The sequence below is a fragment of the Hippocampus bargibanti genome, linkage group LG17 (genome assembly GCF_051943395.1).
Source record: "Hippocampus bargibanti isolate YZ-2025 linkage group LG17, ASM5194339v1, whole genome shotgun sequence".
Classification (NCBI taxonomy): Eukaryota; Metazoa; Chordata; class Actinopteri; order Syngnathiformes; family Syngnathidae; genus Hippocampus; species Hippocampus bargibanti.
Window position 1 is genome coordinate 17585071 of NC_142750.1, and position 20000 is coordinate 17605070.

Here is a 20000-nt window from a genome sequence, read left to right on the forward strand (position 1 = left end):
AATCACGTGGCTTTAACCGAAGACTGGAGGCAGTAAAACACTGTCACTGCCATTTTGTTGTTAGAAGAAAAGCTCGTTCGCGAACGACACATCATTCATTGAGGCAGCTCCGTGTACGAAAAAAGTTTGTATGCCAAAGTAAAGTTCATATGCCAAGGTGAAATTTTCATAAATGTAACGTTCGTAAACCGAAAAGTTCGTAAGCCAAGGGGTTTGTAAACCGAGGTATTACTGTACACATTTGCCAGCAATCCTCCCTACATTATTTATTTGCATTATTTCAGGGTGGTCATAGGGCAAATCCAAGTAAGGCAAATCTGACCGAATCACACAACTTGGGGGTTCATTTTACACAACCCACAATACTTGCATATTTTCTTTTACTTTCGTAAAGTTCATACCCCTCTTTTTGAAAATGATGCACCTTCAACCTGCACACAAATCTATTGGTAAATATACACTTCATACATAAATGTCAATGGGGATTATTAAGAGGTTGCGGTCCCTGTGGACGACCCCTCCCAGGTTTAAGCTTGGGGCAGTAGCAAGCCATGAAGCCTGACTTTTGTCCAGCTGCTGTGACGATCGCTCGAGTGCTAGGAGGCAGACCTCGAGCGACGGACTTTTGGTGTTAGGGAAGGACCCGAAATACACGGCGTGACAGGCTTGGATGGATAAAGAGTCTTTACTGGAAACAGCATCAAATAATAACAAACAGGGATGAGTGAAGGAAGATAACTGAATGATAGCAGACCTGGCAACACGGAAGTGGAAATGGCAATGACCAAAAATACTCCGACGGAGACGGTAGTGAGCGCGAGACAGATATAGTCAGAAGGCACCATCAGTGAAATGACAATCAGCTGTGGGAACCCAGGTGTACGATGATTGGAGGGGCCGTCTCCCAGGATTGGCGGAGGAGGTGACAGGAGGGGCGGGGCGCGCCCCGGATGGCAACGAGATGTGACAGTGCCCCCCCCTCAAGGGACGCCTCTCGGCGGCCCCCCAGGCTTGGATGGGTGAGCCGCATGGAACGCCCGGGTGAGGGATGGGTCGAGGATCCAGGCACGTGGGACCCATTGACGTTCCTCAGGTCCATAGCCCTCCCAGTCGACCAGGTACTGCACTCCTCTGCCCCTGCGCCTGGAGTCCAGTATCTCCCGCACGGTGTAGACTGGTCCGTCGTCCAATATCCGGGGGGGAGGTGGGGGGGCGGGCGTGGGGGCTAAGGGGCTGGTCTCCACTGGCTTGAGGAGGGAAACATGAAACACGGGGTGGATCCGCATGGTGGGTGGTAGCCGGAGCCTCACCGAGACCGGGCTGAGGATGGCCTCGATGGGGAAGGGACCCGTGAAGCGTGGGCCCAGCTTGGCCGAGGACCCTGCCAGCCGAAGGTCCTTCGTGGATAGCCAGACCTCCTGCCCGACCTGGTAGCTGGGTGCTTGCCGTCGATGGCGGTCTGCCACCCGCCGGTTCCGGGATGCGGTGCGTGACAGGGCGTCCCTGGTCTCCTTCCAGACTCTGTGGGCCCGTCTGAGGTGATGATCGATAGACGGGACCTCCACCTGGCCTTCCTGTGTGGGAAATAAGGGCGGCTGATAGCCACAGGCGGACATGAATGGGGACCGACCTGTGGCTGCGGAGACCAGGGAGTTGTGGGCGTACTCCACCCAGGGTAGGTGCAGGGCCCACGACGCCGGGTTGTGGAGGCACACGCACCGGAGGGCCGCCTCCAGGTCCTGGTTCTTCCTCTCCGTCTGTCCGTTGGTCTGGGGGTGGTACCCAGACGACAGGCTCGCCGATGCCCCTAGGGACCGACAGAAACGCTTCCATACCTTGGACACGAACTGCGGTCCCCGATCCGACACGATGTTCGTCGGAATCCCGTGGAGACGGACGACATGGTTAACCAGGAGTTGAGCCGTCTCGGTGGCGGACGGCAACCTGGTTAACGGAACGAAGTGGGCCGACTTGGAGAATCGGTCCACTACGGTGAGGACGACCGTCTTGCCACGGGAGGGGGGGAGGCCTGTCACGAAGTCGACGGAGATGTGGGACCAGGGTCTGGACGGAACCGGTAGGGGCTGGAGGAGTCCGGCCGGGGGCTGGTGGGAGGCCTTTCCACGGGCGCAGGTCGGGCAGGCCTTCACGAAGAGGGTGATGTCCCTCCTAAACCCCGGCCACCAGAACCGTTGGGCGATGAGTTGGTTCGTCCTGTTGACCCCCGGGTGGCAAGCTATCTTAGATGTGTGCCCCCAGATGAGCACCTCGGTGCGTAGAGGGGGGGGGACGAACAGGCGATCCTTGGGACAGCCCCTGGGGATGGTGGTGGTTCCCTGGACTTGTTGGACTTTTCTCTCAACCTCCCACCTCAGGGCGCCCAGGATGCGCTGGGCCGGCAGGATGTTGGCGGTGGTCTCCTCCCTTTCTGCCGGCTCATGGATACGGGATAGGGCGTCGGGCTTGGTGTTCTGTGACCCTGGGCAGTAGGTGAGAGAAAAGTCAAAACGGGTGAGGAAGAGTGACCATCGGGCCTGCCGTGAGTTAAGTCTCTTGGCCGACCGGATGGCCGCCAGGTTCTTGTGATCCGTGTAGACGGTGAAGGGGTGTTTAGCTCCCTCAAGCCAGTGTCTCCATTCCTGCAGGGCCAGGACGACCGCCAGCAGTTCCCGATTGCCGACGTCGTAATTGGCTTCGGCGGGGCTGAGCCGGCGGGAGAAGAAGGCGCATGGGCGTAGCTTCTGGTCGGTGGGAGAGCGCTGGGAAAGGACGGCCCCTACTCCGGACTCGGATGCGTCAACCTCGACCGTGAACGGGAGATCCGGGTCGGGATGACGCAGAACGGGGGGGTTGGTGAAGGCACGACGGAGGCGGTTGAAAGCCCCCTCAGCATCGGGAGTCCACCTGAAAGGGAGCTTGGTGGACGTGAGGTTAGTGAGGGGGAGTGCCTTCTGACTATACCCGCGAATGAAGCGGCGGTAGAAGTTGGCAAACCCCAAAAACCGCTGAAGCTGCTTGCGCGTCTTTGGGATCGGCCATTCCACCACCGCCTTGGTTTTGGCGGGGTCGGCCCTGAGCTGCCCCTGCTCCACCACAAACCCCAGGAACGACAGAGAGCGGACATGGAAGTCACACTTCTCTGCCTTCACATAGAGCCGGTTTTGCAGGAGCCGCGCCAGGACCCGTCGGACGTGTTGCCGGTGTTCTTCTGCAGAGCGAGAAAAAATAAGAATGTCATCGAGGTAAACAAAAACAAAAACATTGAGGAAGTCCCTGAGCACATCATTAATTAAATTCTGGAATACGGCCGGCGCGTTTGTGAGCCCGAACGGCATCACCAGGTATTCAAAGTGCCCTAAAGGCGTCTTGAAGGCTGTTTTCCATTCATCCCCCTCACGGATTCGGACCAAATGGTAGGCGCTGCGAAGATCCAATTTAGAAAAAATGGTGGCGGACTGAAGGGGCGCAAAGGCCGAATCCATGAGGGGGAGAGGGTATTTGTTGCGGATGGTGATGTCGTTCAGGCCCCGGTAGTCAACGCATGGGCGCAGGGATCCGTCCTTCTTGTCGATAAAGAAAAACCCTGCGCCCAGCGGGGAACGCGACGGCCGAATGAGTCCTGCCGCTAGAGAGGAGTCTATGTAAGTGCTCAGGGCTTCCCGTTCCGGTTGTGAAATATGGTAAAGTCTGGAGTCCGGTAATGGAGCCCCTGGCTGCAAGTCTATAGCACAGTCATACGGTCGGTGGGGCGGCAGGGATTGGGCGTTCTCTTTGCTGAACACCTCCCGCAGGTCGTGGTAGCAATGTGGCACGCCTTTGAGGTGGATGGCCTCGGGCGGGCCACAGCGGGAGGGGTTACGCCCTGCCGTAGCCGACCGCAGGCAGTTAGCGTAGCAGTAGGGGCTCCAGCCCTGAATGGTGGGGCCCTCCCAAGAAATGGATGGGTCATGGGCCTTGAGCCAGGGGAGACCCAAGACCAATGGCGCGTTCCGGGAGGGCATAACAAGAAATTGGCGGTGCTCCACATGGTTGCCTGCCACTCGGAGCTTAAGTGGGGCCGTGAGGTGGGTGACCCGGGCTAATAATCGGCCATCCAGGTCGACGATCTCCTTAGGGGGAAGGAGATCTAAAAGTCGGCAGCCCAGCAGGTCGGCCAGGTGGGGGTCGATAATGCACCCGTCGGCCCCCGAGTCCACTAGTGCCCGCACTCTTTGGGAGCTGGAGGGGCCAAATAGTTCACTCTCCAGCTCCAACCGTGTGGCTCGTGTAGTGGACTTAGCCCCCAACGGATTCCGTTTCGGCGGGGACTTACATTGGCCGTGGGTCCTAGGCTGGGGGCCTCGGGTGCGACGAGCCCTCGGGTTGGCGCGGTCGTCTCCCCCCCCTATCACCATCGGTTCGAAGAGTCCCTCCTGGGGCTGCGCGCGGTCGCTGCCGGGTGTGGTCGACCGAGGTCGGCTTCGGGGTACCTCGGGCCGTCGGTCGCTCAGCTCCTTTCGCCGCTCTCGAAGACGCTGATCCAAGCCGATGACAATCCCGACGAGGTCGTCGAAGGTGGTGCCGGCGTCGCGGGTAGCCAACTCATCCTTTAGGTCGGAATTCAAGCCGCGACGAAACACCCCCCTCAACGCTCGGTCGCCGTAGCCGCTGCCAGCGGCCTGGATCCGGAAAGCGACGGAGTATTCTGCGGCCGAACGGGCCCCTTGGACGCAGTCGAGGATTTTCCCTTCCGCCTCGACCTCCGTCACTGGATGGTGAAACACCCGGCGAATCTCGGCTACGAAGTCCGGATACGAGGCGCACAGCTCCGGTCGGGACTCTCGTACCGCCAGCACCCATGATTCGGCTTCGCCCGCGAGCAGGCTGGTGATGAAGGCTACCTTAGCCTCATCGCTAACGTAGGCGTCAGGATGTTGTTCAAACACGAGCGCACACTGCATTAGGAATTGAGCGCAGCGCTCGGTTTCGCCTGCGTAGCGTGAGGGTTGGGGTAGCGGGGGCGTGCGCCTGCCCACGGGCGGGGGGGAAGGAACAGAGAGGGTGGCGATGCACTTTTCCATCTCCTTGAGGCGTTGAGCCAGCGAGGTAGTGGCGTGGCGCATTTCCTCAATCGCCTGGGCCAGCTGGCTCGAACGCTCCGCCTCTTGTACAAGGGCGGTAAAATACCTGTCAACGCCGGCGGGGTCCATGGGTGGTCGGAGTATTGTGTGACGATCGCTCGAGTGCTAGGAGGCAGACCTCGAGCGACGGACTTTTGGTGTTAGGGAAGGACCCGAAATACACGGCGTGACAGGCTTGGATGGATAAAGAGTCTTTACTGGAAACAGCATCAAATAATAACAAACAGGGATGAGTGAAGGAAGATAACTGAATGATAGCAGACCTGGCAACACGGAAGTGGAAATGGCAATGACCAAAAATACTCCGACGGAGACGGTAGTGAGCGCGAGACAGATATAGTCAGAAGGCACCATCAGTGAAATGACAATCAGCTGTGGGAACCCAGGTGTACGATGATTGGAGGGGCCGTCTCCCAGGATTGGCGGAGGAGGTGACAGGAGGGGCGGGGCGCGCCCCGGATGGCAACGAGATGTGACAGTGCCCCCCCCTCAAGGGACGCCTCTCGGCGGCCCCCCAGGCTTGGATGGGTGAGCCGCATGGAACGCCCGGGTGAGGGATGGGTCGAGGATCCAGGCACGTGGGACCCATTGACGTTCCTCAGGTCCATAGCCCTCCCAGTCGACCAGGTACTGCACTCCTCTGCCCCTGCGCCTGGAGTCCAGTATCTCCCGCACGGTGTAGACTGGTCCGTCGTCCAATATCCGGGGGGGAGGTGGGGGGGCGGGCGTGGGGGCTAAGGGGCTGGTCTCCACTGGCTTGAGGAGGGAAACATGAAACACGGGGTGGATCCGCATGGTGGGTGGTAGCCGGAGCCTCACCGAGACCGGGCTGAGGATGGCCTCGATGGGGAAGGGACCCGTGAAGCGTGGGCCCAGCTTGGCCGAGGACCCTGCCAGCCGAAGGTCCTTCGTGGATAGCCAGACCTCCTGCCCGACCTGGTAGCTGGGTGCTTGCCGTCGATGGCGGTCTGCCACCCGCCGGTTCCGGGATGCGGTGCGTGACAGGGCGTCCCTGGTCTCCTTCCAGACTCTGTGGGCCCGTCTGAGGTGATGATCGATAGACGGGACCTCCACCTGGCCTTCCTGTGTGGGAAATAAGGGCGGCTGATAGCCACAGGCGGACATGAATGGGGACCGACCTGTGGCTGCGGAGACCAGGGAGTTGTGGGCGTACTCCACCCAGGGTAGGTGCAGGGCCCACGACGCCGGGTTGTGGAGGCACACGCACCGGAGGGCCGCCTCCAGGTCCTGGTTCTTCCTCTCCGTCTGTCCGTTGGTCTGGGGGTGGTACCCAGACGACAGGCTCGCCGATGCCCCTAGGGACCGACAGAAACGCTTCCATACCTTGGACACGAACTGCGGTCCCCGATCCGACACGATGTTCGTCGGAATCCCGTGGAGACGGACGACATGGTTAACCAGGAGTTGAGCCGTCTCGGTGGCGGACGGCAACCTGGTTAACGGAACGAAGTGGGCCGACTTGGAGAATCGGTCCACTACGGTGAGGACGACCGTCTTGCCACGGGAGGGGGGGAGGCCTGTCACGAAGTCGACGGAGATGTGGGACCAGGGTCTGGACGGAACCGGTAGGGGCTGGAGGAGTCCGGCCGGGGGCTGGTGGGAGGCCTTTCCACGGGCGCAGGTCGGGCAGGCCTTCACGAAGAGGGTGATGTCCCTCCTAAACCCCGGCCACCAGAACCGTTGGGCGATGAGTTGGTTCGTCCTGTTGACCCCCGGGTGGCAAGCTATCTTAGATGTGTGCCCCCAGATGAGCACCTCGGTGCGTAGAGGGGGGGGGACGAACAGGCGATCCTTGGGACAGCCCCTGGGGATGGTGGTGGTTCCCTGGACTTGTTGGACTTTTCTCTCAACCTCCCACCTCAGGGCGCCCAGGATGCGCTGGGCCGGCAGGATGTTGGCGGTGGTCTCCTCCCTTTCTGCCGGCTCATGGATACGGGATAGGGCGTCGGGCTTGGTGTTCTGTGACCCTGGGCAGTAGGTGAGAGAAAAGTCAAAACGGGTGAGGAAGAGTGACCATCGGGCCTGCCGTGAGTTAAGTCTCTTGGCCGACCGGATGGCCGCCAGGTTCTTGTGATCCGTGTAGACGGTGAAGGGGTGTTTAGCTCCCTCAAGCCAGTGTCTCCATTCCTGCAGGGCCAGGACGACCGCCAGCAGTTCCCGATTGCCGACGTCGTAATTGGCTTCGGCGGGGCTGAGCCGGCGGGAGAAGAAGGCGCATGGGCGTAGCTTCTGGTCGGTGGGAGAGCGCTGGGAAAGGACGGCCCCTACTCCGGACTCGGATGCGTCAACCTCGACCGTGAACGGGAGATCCGGGTCGGGATGACGCAGAACGGGGGGGTTGGTGAAGGCACGACGGAGGCGGTTGAAAGCCCCCTCAGCATCGGGAGTCCACCTGAAAGGGAGCTTGGTGGACGTGAGGTTAGTGAGGGGGAGTGCCTTCTGACTATACCCGCGAATGAAGCGGCGGTAGAAGTTGGCAAACCCCAAAAACCGCTGAAGCTGCTTGCGCGTCTTTGGGATCGGCCATTCCACCACCGCCTTGGTTTTAGCGGGGTCGGCCCTGAGCTGCCCCTGCTCCACCACAAACCCCAGGAACGACAGAGAGCGGACATGGAAGTCACACTTCTCTGCCTTCACATAGAGCCGGTTTTGCAGGAGCCGCGCCAGGACCCGTCGGACGTGTTGCCGGTGTTCTTCTGCAGAGCGAGAAAAAATAAGAATGTCATCGAGGTAAACAAAAACAAAAACATTGAGGAAGTCCCTGAGCACATCATTAATTAAATTCTGGAATACGGCCGGCGCGTTTGTGAGCCCGAACGGCATCACCAGGTATTCAAAGTGCCCTAAAGGCGTCTTGAAGGCTGTTTTCCATTCATCCCCCTCACGGATTCGGACCAAATGGTAGGCGCTGCGAAGATCCAATTTAGAAAAAATGGTGGCGGACTGAAGGGGCGCAAAGGCCGAATCCATGAGGGGGAGAGGGTATTTGTTGCGGATGGTGATGTCGTTCAGGCCCCGGTAGTCAACGCATGGGCGCAGGGATCCGTCCTTCTTGTCGATAAAGAAAAACCCTGCGCCCAGCGGGGAACGCGACGGCCGAATGAGTCCTGCCGCTAGAGAGGAGTCTATGTAAGTGCTCAGGGCTTCCCGTTCCGGTTGTGAAATATGGTAAAGTCTGGAGTCCGGTAATGGAGCCCCTGGCTGCAAGTCTATAGCACAGTCATACGGTCGGTGGGGCGGCAGGGATTGGGCGTTCTCTTTGCTGAACACCTCCCGCAGGTCGTGGTAGCAATGTGGCACGCCTTTGAGGTGGATGGCCTCGGGCGGGCCACAGCGGGAGGGGTTACGCCCTGCCGTAGCCGACCGCAGGCAGTTAGCGTAGCAGTAGGGGCTCCAGCCCTGAATGGTGGGGCCCTCCCAAGAAATGGATGGGTCATGGGCCTTGAGCCAGGGGAGACCCAAGACCAATGGCGCGTTCCGGGAGGGCATAACAAGAAATTGGCGGTGCTCCACATGGTTGCCTGCCACTCGGAGCTTAAGTGGGGCCGTGAGGTGGGTGACCCGGGCTAATAATCGGCCATCCAGGTCGACGATCTCCTTAGGGGGAAGGAGATCTAAAAGTCGGCAGCCCAGCAGGTCGGCCAGGTGGGGGTCGATAATGCACCCGTCGGCCCCCGAGTCCACTAGTGCCCGCACTCTTTGGGAGCTGGAGGGGCCAAATAGTTCACTCTCCAGCTCCAACCGTGTGGCTCGTGTAGTGGACTTAGCCCCCAACGGATTCCGTTTCGGCGGGGACTTACATTGGCCGTGGGTCCTAGGCTGGGGGCCTCGGGTGCGACGAGCCCTCGGGTTGGCGCGGTCGTCTCCCCCCCCTATCACCATCGGTTCGAAGAGTCCCTCCTGGGGCTGCGCGCGGTCGCTGCCGGGTGTGGTCGACCGAGGTCGGCTTCGGGGTACCTCGGGCCGTCGGTCGCTCAGCTCCTTTCGCCGCTCTCGAAGACGCTGATCCAAGCCGATGACAATCCCGACGAGGTCGTCGAAGGTGGTGCCGGCGTCGCGGGTAGCCAACTCATCCTTTAGGTCGGAATTCAAGCCGCGACGAAACACCCCCCTCAACGCTCGGTCGCCGTAGCCGCTGCCAGCGGCCTGGATCCGGAAAGCGACGGAGTATTCTGCGGCCGAACGGGCCCCTTGGACGCAGTCGAGGATTTTCCCTTCCGCCTCGACCTCCGTCACTGGATGGTGAAACACCCGGCGAATCTCGGCTACGAAGTCCGGATACGAGGCGCACAGCTCCGGTCGGGACTCTCGTACCGCCAGCACCCATGATTCGGCTTCGCCCGCGAGCAGGCTGGTGATGAAGGCTACCTTAGCCTCATCGCTAACGTAGGCGTCAGGATGTTGTTCAAACACGAGCGCACACTGCATTAGGAATTGAGCGCAGCGCTCGGTTTCGCCTGCGTAGCGTGAGGGTTGGGGTAGCGGGGGCGTGCGCCTGCCCACGGGCGGGGGGGAAGGAACAGAGAGGGTGGCGATGCACTTTTCCATCTCCTTGAGGCGTTGAGCCAGCGAGGTAGTGGCGTGGCGCATTTCCTCAATCGCCTGGGCCAGCTGGCTCGAACGCTCCGCCTCTTGTACAAGGGCGGTAAAATACCTGTCAACGCCGGCGGGGTCCATGGGTGGTCGGAGTATTGTGTGACGATCGCTCGAGTGCTAGGAGGCAGACCTCGAGCGACGGACTTTTGGTGTTAGGGAAGGACCCGAAATACACGGCGTGACAGGCTTGGATGGATAAAGAGTCTTTACTGGAAACAGCATCAAATAATAACAAACAGGGATGAGTGAAGGAAGATAACTGAATGATAGCAGACCTGGCAACACGGAAGTGGAAATGGCAATGACCAAAAATACTCCGACGGAGACGGTAGTGAGCGCGAGACAGATATAGTCAGAAGGCACCATCAGTGAAATGACAATCAGCTGTGGGAACCCAGGTGTACGATGATTGGAGGGGCCGTCTCCCAGGATTGGCGGAGGAGGTGACAGGAGGGGCGGGGCGCGCCCCGGATGGCAACGAGATGTGACAGCTGCGCCTTGATCAAATACACCAAAATCGGCAAACCCATCTGGCCTGTACAATAGACATCTTTTTATCCCATCTAAAACTGTCTACTTTGATAAATTTGCAAATGCACTGATGGTGCACTGAGGAACAGAGTGTCGAGCAAACGCGTAAACGTACTTAACTAGACCTGTGTCCCTCTTGAATAAACCAAAAAAAAACAATGCCCCCCCAGTTCTATGCCGAGTGCGGGTTACATTCTGTAATCAAATTGTATGATGAGTTTGGGTTGAGGAAAGTCCATGTACAAAAATGCTGAAATAGGCACAGCACAACCCTAAACACGAATGACGAGACTTGTACAGGCAGCCACGCAAATATTTTTTTTTTACACTGAGCGCAAGGGGGACAGTCTACCAGACAATCAGAAACGAAACCAAGATTGTGAAGTAACCATTGTATTCCAATGTAGTTTTGTTAATAGTTTTGTGTTGTGATGAAATTCTCCGTTTAAATATATTTAGTTATCTTTAATGGATGAAAAGGTTTATTCAGCCGTCATCTGTACTTCTTTGAAGGTGTCGGACGTTTCGCTTCTTATCCAAGAAACTTCGTCAGCAAACTAAAGTCTTACTGGTAGTTTTGGCCCTATATATATGTCCCTACTAGTTGTATTAAGTTCATCCTGTCTACCTGATATCTAATTTAAAACAGATTCTTATCTTACAGATAGTGTATTGTCGGTGTTCAAATACCTGACATGTTTCGGCGTCTACTCCGATCTGACAGGTAGGTCACACCCTCATAGCAACACCAGCTGAAAATGGCGCGTCACAACAACATCCGTGACACTCTGACGAAGGCAGAAGTAGACGCCGAAATATGTCAGGTATTTGAACACCGACAATACACTGTCTGTAAGATAAGAATCTGTTTTAAATTATATGTCCCTACTGTCCAGACGTGGCGGTGCCGGACTCTGCTATGATAGGTCCCTGCTCTCAGGTTGGGGGGAGCAGAGGACTAATCCCTGCGGCTCCACTGATTCTATTGTCCTGACTAACGAATGGCCTGATTGCCCAATTTGCCCTGGTATCACCTCATAATGAAGACTATGTTGCCTAAGCAGTCTATTGTACGAACGATCCAAATTTAACCTCACCCCACCATTACGGTTAAGGGAAGGATTTTGCGGTTTTATGAAAATAGCTTCTTTTACTCCCCTTTCAAACCATCTATTTTCTTTCGCTAAGATTTTAACCTCATTTTCGTCAAATGAGTGGTTGCCAGCTTTTAGGTGCATATGTAGTGCCGGACCACTAGCATTATCTCTGCGATGTTGATAAATTATTTTTTTGAGAATTTGTTTAGTCTCCCCAATGTATTGCTCGTTACAATTTTCATTTTTACAATGTATTGAATATACTACATTACTTTGTTTTTTATTTGGCAGCCCATCGTTTGGATTTTTTGCCTTAAAGTGTTTAGCAGCTTGAAATAAGTAGGAATTTTGTTTTGCCAAAGGACTCTTTGTAGTTTTTCAGAAATTCCTGCAATGTAAGGTACTGCTCCTCCTCTCCTTTTTGTATCTTCAGAATTGTTGGTTTCATTCCCTATTCTTTCCCTTTGACATTTGTTAGAAGGCCACTGAGGGTAACCACAGTGTGTGAGTGCTCTCCTGATATGTTTTGACTACTTTTCTCTACCTTCGACGATTGTTGGTATTAGTTTAGCCTGATGCTGGAGGGTTCTGAGAACACCTAGTTTGTGTTGTAGAGGGTGGTTAGAATTGAAAAGTAAGTATTGGTCAGTGTGCGTAGCCTTCCTAAAGACGTATGTATTTAGCGCTCTGTCCTCTTTTATAATTACTTTACAATCCAAAAAGGACAAAATATCTACACGGCACCACCTCTTCAAACTCCTGATATAAATCACAACATTGTGATTCTGTGGCAAGACTTGAAGGATCTCTTTGTTACCAAACCCGATCTGAAAGTAACAACTGATTAACTCGTCCATTTCAACAAGACCATATCCGTCAGCTACGGAAGAGCATTATGCTGCTAACCCAACGCACGACTGAATGATGTATCTCAAACTTCAAACGTTAGTTCTCTTTAATGTCCTGCTGGACATTAAAGAGAACCAACTAGCCTTTTTGGATTGTAAAGTAATTATAAAAGCGGACAGAGCGCTAAAACAGTAGTCTTTAGGAAGGCTACGCACACTGACCAATACTTACTTTTCGATTGTAACCTCACTCTACAACACAAACTAGGAGCTAAACTAATACCAAGAAGCATTGAAGGTCGTGAAAAGGAGTCAAAACATATCAGGAGAGCACTGACAAACTGTGGTTACCCTCAGTGGTCTATTAACAAATATCAAAAGGAAAGAATAAGAAATGAAACAACAATTCTGAAGATACAAAAAAGAGAGGAGTAGCAGTACCTTACATTGCAGGAGTTTCTGAAAAACTACAGAGTCATTTGGCAACACAAAATTCCTACTTATTTCAAACTGCTAAACAGTTTAAGGCAAAAAATAGTGCATCCAAAATACAGGCTGCCAAATGAAAAACAAAGTAATGTAGTATATTCTATACATTGTAATAATGAAAATTGTAAAGAGCTATACATTGGGGAGACTAAACAAATTCTCATAAAAATACTTTATCAACATCGCTGGGATAATACTGGTGGGCCTCAATCGGCAGTACATATGCACCTAAAAGCTACCAACCACTCATTTGACGACAATGAGGTTAAAATCTTAGCGAAAGACAATAGATGGTTTGAAAGAGGAGTAAAATAAGCTATTTTCATAAAATAGCAAAATCCTTCCCTTAACCGTAATTGTGGGGTGAGGTTAAATTCGGATCATTCGTACTATAGACTGCTTAGGCAACATAGTCATCATGATGAGGTGATACCAGGGCGAATTGGGCAATCAGGCCATTCGTTAGTCAGGACAGTAGAAGCCATCAGTGGAGCCGCAGGGATTAGTCCTCTGCTCCCCCCAACCTGAGAGCAGGGACCTATCATAGCATAGTCCGGCACCACCACATCTGGACAGTAGGGATATATATAGGGCCGAAACTACCAACAAGACTTTGGTTTGCTGACAAAGTTCCTTGGATAAGAAGCGGAATGTCCGATACCTTCAAAAAAGTACAGATGACGGCTGAAGAAACATTTTTTATCGATGGACCACTCCTGTGCGACTCAGAGCTTACACAGACGTTATCTTTAATGGTATAAAATCTCGCCTCTAAACGTGTCTGACCAGCAAATAACTTAATTTGTTGACCAGAACATTTTGTAAATCCTGAAAACATATGTGTGTGTGTGTGTGAGCGCGCACGTGTGGGCATGTGCAAGTGTGTGTGTTTGTTTACATCAGAGATAAAATTTACTATCGTGAAAAATATCTTCTATTGTGAAAAATATCTTGCTGCAAACATCATTTTGTTTTAGAGGAGTTTCACTGTATTTTCTGCATTGGTTCTGACAGATCTTCAAGTCAGCTTTGCCACTTTGTTACACCGCTACCTCGTGGATTTAAAGCAAACATGTCATCTTCTTAAGCAAACAATATGATGTAAATATCAGTACTTCTCATCTCATCTCATTTTCCGTACCGCTTATTCCTCATTAGGGTCGCGGGGGTTGCTGGAGCCTACCTCAGCTGTCTTCGGGCACTAGGCTGAGGACACCCTGATTTGGTTGCCAGCCAATCGCAGGGCACACAAAGACATACAACAGTCACTCTCACACTCGCACCTAGGGACAATTTGGAGTGGTCAATCTGCCTGCCATGCATGTTTTTGGAGTGTGGGAGGAAACCGGAGGACCCGGAGAAAACCCACGCGGGTCCGGGGAGAACATGCAAACTCCACACAGGGAGGCTGGACCGGGACCTCTGCACTGTGGAGCCGGTGTGCTAACCACTCGGCTACCGGGCCACCCTAATATCCGTACTTTTCAGACGGATTTATTGAGAAGAGAGAAAAAGAGACCTACAGAGAGGAAAGCGTGGACGATGTCTGCCTTTATGGAGCTGAGAGGTTTATCTTTGATCACAATGAAAATCTGCTCCTCCTTCTCCATGTTGATGAAGTTACCAAACCATGCCTTTTTTGCAAGTCTACAGGGATATGAGACAGATGAGATCAAAAGTGAAGCTTAGAAAGCAGGTCTCATCAATAAAATATGCTTCTGCAGTTAACACGACTTTTTGAAACGACATAACTTCTGTAAGTTTTATTATTTGCTTGAGTTTAGACAAATACCCAATCATACAATCAAAAAAAAATCATATTTCAAAGGTTTTCATTCTTCATCCCCCAACCTCCCCCCCAAAAAAACAACCAAAAACAAACGAACAAAGAAAGAAACAAAAACAAAAAAACAATTTTCCAAGTGTTTGGTGATACTGGAGAATCCGAAAGTATACTGGTGTGTTACTCACTCTGGAGAAGTGAGACTGGACAAGTCTTCCTGTGTGGGCACTGCACATGCAAGAAGTTGGTCAGGAGACATTTGAATGGTTTTGTGTGTGTGTGTGTGTGTGTGTGTGTGTGTGTGTGTGTGTGTGTGTGTGTGTTTGTGTGTGTGTGTGTGTGTGTGTGTGTGTGTGTGTGTGTGTGTGTGTGTGTGTGTGTGCAGCATTTGGGACATGGTGGGGGAGGTGTATATGCATTTGTGTTTGTAGAGCTTTTATCCAAATTGTGATGAAAGTATGAAATATTTTTTGAGCCAAATGCCTTGAGATAATATTAGTATTACTAAATATAGCATCACTTTAACTTTTTTTTTAACTTTAACTTAAAAGACAACCGACACCCCAGACAAGTTGTGTCCATAATTTGTAAAATCACTTCAAATGACTTCTACTGACCGCCTTTTACAAAGAATCCACAGATTCCACATTCCGCATGTAGCTATATTTTCTGTTTTAAAACTGCTGAATTTTCATGAAGTATTGTTTTCGAATTGATGACAATCCCGGAAGTGACATCGCAGTTGGTACGCCCCTGACCGAGAAAGCGATACAAAGTGCATTTTGGGTACTTTGTTTACTTTGAAAACACTGTGTTGATCATGAAATTAGAAGGAAAACTACATAAATAATGCGATGGTGAATTGTTGTGTGGCAGCCAATTGCGGTAACACACATAAAGAAGTTGTAAGTTTACACAAATTCCCAGCGGACAAACCAGCCATTTCTAACGGAACAGGGCAGTATGGCGCCAGCCGAGGAGCTGCCCGGAGTGTGTGAATCCCCGCTTGGATAACTGCCGTCACCCTCTCAGCCTGACAATGGGTAGAAAGTTGCTTCCAGTGGTGAAAGAGAGCAATCGTCATAATAGTGGAGCAAACCAATCAGACAAAAATTCAGCTGCTGCAACGAGGAGCTAACCGGAGTGAACAGCTGTCATTCATACATAAGTTTGTAACTCTTCATCTTGAAAGTTTAAACACCATTTTGCATGGACAACCATTAAACAATCTGCATTGATGTTTACATCTTGTAGCATATTTTTTTGTTATTCATGTCCTTCTATGTCACATATCACCCACGTTGATGCAATATTGCTTATTCACGGAGATTCATATATGCTTCATATGTCGTGTCCTTCACCAGTTTTGTCGCTTTGCTTACACGGTTTGAATTGATATGGAAGGACTTCTTTAATCAATCGCAAACACTTATGCTTTACTCTTCAGAACTATTTGAATCATATTCATAACTGGATGAGTAACAATAAATGATCTTTTTTTCTGAATCTGAACTCTCTGAGGCCATTGTTTTGATTTGGGAGCAAGGCAGTTTGTGAAGGGGTATCCTGATGATCGACACTAACTGGGAGCGGGACTTTCTGAATCTCTCCAGTTTTGAGCCATTAGTGGCAGTTTTGGGCAACTTTAAGTCATTTTTATTGGTGTTTTGCGTTTGACAAAAATATTATCCTGCATGTTTCGGGTAATTTAGATGCTACAAAACATTTTTCAGATGTCAGTTAGGAAACAAAAAATGGTGTCGGTTGTCCTTCTACATTCAGTTTTCCCAATTGGGGCTGCATGTACAGCATGCTGAAGTGTATTCCGGCTGACTTGTAGCTATAGACAAGGCAACACCCTGATCTGGTCACCTATTAATTACAGGGAACACCAAGAATAGACCGAGAACAATTCACACCAAAGGACAATTTCGAGTCTTCAGCGAACTCAACATCCATGTTTTTGGAATGTGAGGAGAAAACCCACAAAATATCTGTGAGAATATGGGAAGTCCACGCGAGAATTCAAATTTGCAACTTCTGAATTGTGAGGCTGATGTGCTAATGAACTAATTGATTTAACACCCAAAAATATTATGAGCTGTCTGTTTTGAAGATCTGGGTCAATGAAATTATTTTCTCAGAATAATACAAAATGAGTGTTTCGATGAAAAGGTTTCTTCAGCCGTCATCTGTAGTTGTTTGAAGGTGTCGGACGTTTCACTTTTTATCCAAGAGGCCGCGTCAGCGAACTAAAGTCTTATACTGGTAGCAGAGGACTACTCCCTGCGGCTACACTGATTAATGTTAAGCAGATTCCTTACTTACAGACAGTGTATTGTCGGTGTTCAAATACCTGACATGTTTCGGCGACTACTTCCGCCTTCGTCAGAGTGTCACGGATGTTGCTGTGACGCGCCATTTTCAGCTGGTGTTGCTATGAGGGCGTGACCTACCTGTCAGAACTGACAGGCAAGCCACGCCCCCCGCTGTCCGCTCGTCCCTCCAGGATGCTGCTCCAGGTAGTAGAGAGCATGTAAGCTCCCTCATCCCTGTTGATGGTCCTTGGTCCTCGCTTTCGGATTTCAATGGCCTCCCTGATCCAGCGCTGATGTTTGTTGTCTTCGGTGCGGATGACTCTGGCCTTCTCCCAGTCCATGATGTGGTTCTCTCTTTTGCAGTGGTCCGTGATGGCTGATTTATGGTGCTCCTGTTGTGCTTGTTCTTTTATTGCTCTTGTTTGGATTGTTGCCGTCTCCTTCTCGCACTCGTTCTTGTGCTCTTTTTTTCTTGTATTGAAACTCCTTCCTGTCTCCCCGATGTATGATTTATTGCATGACCATTGAAATCCGAAAGCGAGGACCAAGGACCATCAACAGGGATGAGGGAGCTTACATGCTCTCTACTACCTGGAGCAGCATCCTGGAGGGACGAGCGGACAGCGGGGGGCGTGGCTTGCCTGTCAGTTCTGACAGGTAGGTCACGCCCTCATAGCAACACCAGCTGAAAATGGCGCGTCACAGCAACATCCGTGACACTCTGACGAAGGCGGAAGTAGTCGCCGAAACATGTCAGGTATTTGAACACCGACAATACACTGTCTGTAAGTAAGGAATCTGCTTAACATTAGTTATCAAGTAGACAGGATGAATTTAGTACAACGGCTACACTGATTATTTCTATTGTCCTGACTGATTACTTCTATGGTCCTGCCTGAGTATGAGGTCTACGACTGACCTGAATGCCCCATTTGCACTGGTATCACCTCATCAGCATAACTAAGCCTATGAACTAAGTCTGTTGTAAGCACGATCCAAATTTAATCTCACACCACCATGGCGATTTAGTGAAGGGTTTTGCTGTTTTTTTTACTCCCCTTTCAAACCATCTATTATGTTTCGCTAAGATTTTAACCTAATGAGTGGTTGCTAGCTTTCAGGTGCATATGTATTGCAGATTGAGGCCCACTAGTATTATCCCTGCGATGTTGACAAACTATTTTTTTAAGAATTTGTTTAGTCTCCCCAATGTCTCACCAATGCAATCTTCATTTTTACAATGTATTGAATAAACCCGTGTTTTTCAACCTTTTTTGAACCAGGGCACGTTTTTTACATTGGATTTTTTTTGCCTAAGAAGTCTGTTGTACGAACGATCCAAATTGAACCCCCACCATGCCGATTTATTGGATTTGATTGGATTGGATTGGATTGGATTGGATTGGATATGCCTTTAGTAGTCTCACAGTGGAGAAATTTAGTGAAGGATTTTGCTGTTTTACAAAAATAGCTTCTTTTACTCCCCTTTGAGTGTTTGTGTTGTTGAAAGAACATCATCATGTGCATTGAAAAAGTATTTTGTTGCATTATCACTAACCATAGGTGTTATTTTGTCATGTACAACTGTGTGTGAACAACACATTGTGACAACGAATTGGCGTCAGTTAAAAGCGATGCGATAAGCGTTGGTAATGAATCATCTCAGACAAGCACATCTCAGTTTTTACCCATAGATTTTGTATGTATACAAATAAAATTGTACTTTTTATCACCACATCATCCATTGTATATCTTATTAAGTCATGTCACTTTCATGTTTGGGTTACAGTTACTATTAGATCAGTAAATTGATATTGCTGTCTTGCATACCGTACATATATAATGACCCGATCTCAACCCTGCCCGACCTTTACCTTGCATTTTCCTGCGATGGAAACGAGGGGAGCCCAGGAAGCTGTTTTTAATTGAGTTGAGGCGCGTCCTCCAGGGCATTCCTCCTTGGGCGTGTGCACCGGGGTGCCTTTGGGAGTGGGGAGAGGGCTTTCTTTGGGGGAAGGATGGGGGGTAACCTGCGAGTTGGGGAAAGATTTGCCATTGTGATCAGGGTGCAGGTGATGGTGCCGCAGGGGTGACATAGGTGGCATAGGAGAAAGGGGAATGGAGAGCTTTAGGGGGATGCTAAGTGGGGGTTGGCACCTCACACGGGGGCTGTTGGGGGTGCAGGATGCTAAAGGCTGGCTGGGTGTCGAGGGCTTAGACTTGAGAGTACAGGAAGTCTGAGCTGTGTTGGACGGTGGGTTGGATCTGGTTATCAGCAGAGGTTTTGCAGACAATTTGGGTTTGGCAGGGAGGGTCTGAGTTTGAGGGTGCATTTGGGGAGACCCTCTCTTGGGCTGGAAGGAGTTGGGTGTGCGAGCGCCTACTCCATTAAGGCGGACCTCAAGTGAATGGGTGGGGCTGAAATTGGGGGACTGACACAGGTCTGGGGACTGGGGTGGGATGAAAAAACGCCTGTTGGGCTGTGATTTGTCATGCATCAGTGAACACGACAACAGAGTCAGCCAAGAGTAAGTGCGGCATCACCATTGCCCAATAGTTCATAAACATGAATAAAACACAGCAGGGAATGGCAAAACAAGGCGTGTTTTGAGAAGTGGAGCAGGCAGGAAGTGGCGAGAGTGCAAGAAATAAAAAAAACAGAACATGCGATTAGCAAAGTGTTTATCAGCCAATCATTAGTCAGCAGTGCAGCATTCATGATGCATTAAGAGCGGAGATTCACCGAAATCATAACAGCAGACCTGAGTTTCCACTCACTTGACCGATTTTATGGATTTATATGACCCTTTGACCTGCTAGGTCAAAATTAACTCAAATTAGGTTAACAAAAAAAAAGAACGAAAAACAGACAGATTGAACTTTAGTGTTTACTTATTGTGTCAAATGAATAAATCACGCAACTTTTTGGGCTTGGTTTTTCTTTGTAGGTTCAATGAATCGCTCATAAAGTTGGAATTATCTCTGCCTTGTTTTTTGAACTAAATTTTTGGTTATTTTTCATTCCAACCGTTACGGGTGTAGATTTTTATTATTTTACCATCATTTAAAAAAAATACAATTCCCAATCCCTCTGAATACAGTAATACCTTGGCTTACGAACTTAATTGGTTCCCAGACAGAGTGTGTAAGGCGAAAATTGTGTATTCCAAAAATTAATTTACCATAGGAAACTATTA

The 20000-nt window shown here is 51.1% G+C and overlaps 1 pseudogene across 1 annotated transcript in view; it reads right to left on the reverse strand.

The window, feature by feature from the left end:
* Nucleotides 1-20000, reverse strand: part of LOC148886015 (serine/threonine-protein kinase BRSK2-like) — a 134606-nt pseudogene that overhangs the window by 102564 nt on the left and 12042 nt on the right. Inside the window, exons 6-7 of the transcript XR_016118121.1 lie at nt 19057-19283; nt 10264-10272 (exon numbers count right to left, since the gene is read on the reverse strand). The product of XR_016118121.1 is annotated as a serine/threonine-protein kinase BRSK2-like (transcript). The remainder of the gene's footprint in view (nt 1-10263; nt 10273-19056; nt 19284-20000) is intronic.